The sequence below is a fragment of the Salvelinus sp. IW2-2015 genome, linkage group LG15 (assembly GCF_002910315.2).
Source record: "Salvelinus sp. IW2-2015 linkage group LG15, ASM291031v2, whole genome shotgun sequence".
NCBI lineage: Eukaryota > Metazoa > Chordata > Actinopteri > Salmoniformes > Salmonidae > Salvelinus > Salvelinus sp. IW2-2015.
Genome location: NC_036855.1, coordinates 27,771,720 through 27,774,016, shown reverse-complemented (window position 1 = coordinate 27,774,016; position 2,297 = coordinate 27,771,720). Strand labels below are relative to the sequence as shown.

The window sequence follows — 2,297 nt, the reverse complement described above, 5'->3', positions numbered from 1 at the left end:
AGGTGTATGTAAACTTCCGACTTCAACTGTACACACACACACACACACACAGCTACCTCCAGGGAACCACATTCCAAGAAACATATTCTCAGTGTAATCTCTGTCCTGTTATCTGAAATAACACTGCTTCACTTGTTACAAGTATTTGCAACAAGAAGTTTTAGAATGACCTCATTCTAGAGCTGTTGATTACTGAGAGAACTGATGGATGATGAAATGAGAGCGGGATAGTGAGATGAACACTGGAGAGAGAGGTGGGGGAGAGATGACGGTATGAAACAGAATGTGAGGGGAGTATTAGGTTGAGAGAGTAAGGGATAGAGAGCGAAGAATGGAGAGAGAGGTGGAGGGATYGCGAGAGAGGTGGAGGGATGGAGCGAGAACGATGACATTAGTGAAAGAATACAAGAGTATCAAGTGGAGAAAGGGATAAAGAGAGATGAATGGAGAGAGAGAGAGGTGGAGGGAAGGAGAAAGAGAGATGAGTTTGGGTGTGAAAGATTTGTGATAGAAGGGGAGAGGAATGTGGGAGAGAGAGATGTGGCAGGGAATGGTCAGCAGTAGTTGTTTTGAGCAGTGAGAAAGCACTAATAGGTGAATTCCTTTTGACTGACTAACTCTGTCACTCCCAACATAGCCTACATGTGCCAAGGTGCGGAGACATCCACCATCAGGTGACAAGAATGTCATAGACCTGAAATACATGAGAGCTATATACTGTGTAAGTAATGGAGCATAACTAGKCTACACAATAGGAACCAAGAGTGTAAATATCCGCTTGCCATTTACACCCTTAACTGATCCAAATRCCCATAGGASCAGACCTGGGTTCAAATACTATTTGAAATATCTCAATTACTTTTACATACATTTCGAATGAAGTATTCAGATATTTTTTCCTTGAAAAGACAAGTAGTTGAATATCGGAATGTATTTGGAAATACACCTGTAAAGTATTTGAAAATACTCAAATACACTGACTAAATTACATTCCCATGCATTTAASCCAGGTWTTTGAAAATGTTATTTGAAAATACTTTCTTTACAAATAACCATTCAAATACTCAAATGAAAGTATTTGTTTTGGACTGTTTATTTTAAAATACTCAAATACACAGATTTTATTTTATTTTAAATACCTCAAATACATACYTATTGGAACCCAGGTCTCCATAGGACATACAGTAGTTTATAAACCAAATCTAGATGGTTTATATAAAATCTAGATGAGTTAGATGCACTATTGTAAAGTGGTTGTTCCACTGGATATCATAAGGTGAATGCACCAATTTGTAAGTCGCTCTGGATAAGAGCGTCTGCTAAATGACTTAAATGTAAATGTAAATGTAGATGTAATTGAATTGGTCCATATTCCTGATAAATAAATTAAGGGAAACACTAAAGTATAGATTCAACTAATCTCATCTATAATCTCATCTGTAATCTCWTCTATAGATAAGATAAATAAAAACATTTCTAAGCATCCAAAACTACAACCTATGAGAAACTGCTATAATGACTTAATTATAATTAGCCTAACTATGCATTCAGATTAAAAATATGCACAAAGGCAAAGCATGGAAAAACTCGATTAATAAAAACGTGGGGYAAAAACGTGAAAAGTTCATTGAAATTTGATTTGACATTCCATTTGAGTACAGTAACGTTATTACTGAAATCCTTTGGCATTCCATTAGAAATCAACTGTTATTTAGCGMACTAAATCCACTCCATGGTGAAGGAAGTATGCTTGCTATACATAAATAATSCGCAAAATGTTGTAGTCTAATGCAATCACTTCTACAAAAGCCTAAACACCAACTGAAATCTGGAAAACAGAAGGCAATGTGGTTGTATTGACATCCATATCCTTACCTTGTCCTTGTGTATGGTATGTTTCTAGTCCTCAATATCCCTCTAGTGACAATTGGGTTCGGGGGTCCAGGGCGGGTTGACGATGAAYTGTGATCGCTGCTCTGCTTCTCTCGGTTTTTATCCGAGCCTCTTGTTTTTTTTTGCGGAAGAGGGAGGGTTGTTTGGAAATGATCGAGCCCAGAGAGGCAGGCTTGCCCGATGATGATGCGGTTTGGGCGGGTATCTGGGTTGGCTCCGGATTAGAGCATATAAACAACTGATAACGGATAGCGTATAATAGCTAGAGTATGAGGTCAGCGTCAATGAGGTATTCAGTATTCACAACGTGAGTTATTGCCACTCGATATGTTGAGTCACTTCTGTTGAAAACGTAGATTTTTCTATTGTTACTATACATGATTTGACTATTTCCAGAGGCATTG

The 2,297-nt window shown here is 37.9% G+C and overlaps 1 protein-coding gene across 2 annotated transcripts in view; it reads right to left on the bottom strand.

Annotated features, from left to right (window-relative positions):
• Window positions 1-1,987, bottom strand: part of LOC111974940 (tissue-type plasminogen activator) — a 17,928-nt gene extending 15,941 nt beyond the window's left edge. Inside the window, exon 1 of one of the 2 annotated variants that reach the window (XM_024003031.2) lies at window positions 1,876-1,987. The gene's annotated coding sequence lies outside the window, so the exon portion shown is untranslated. The remainder of the gene's footprint in view (window positions 1-1,875) is intronic. The other variant, XM_024003033.2, reaches the window with a different exon arrangement.
• Window positions 1,988-2,297: the final 310 nt, after the last annotated feature.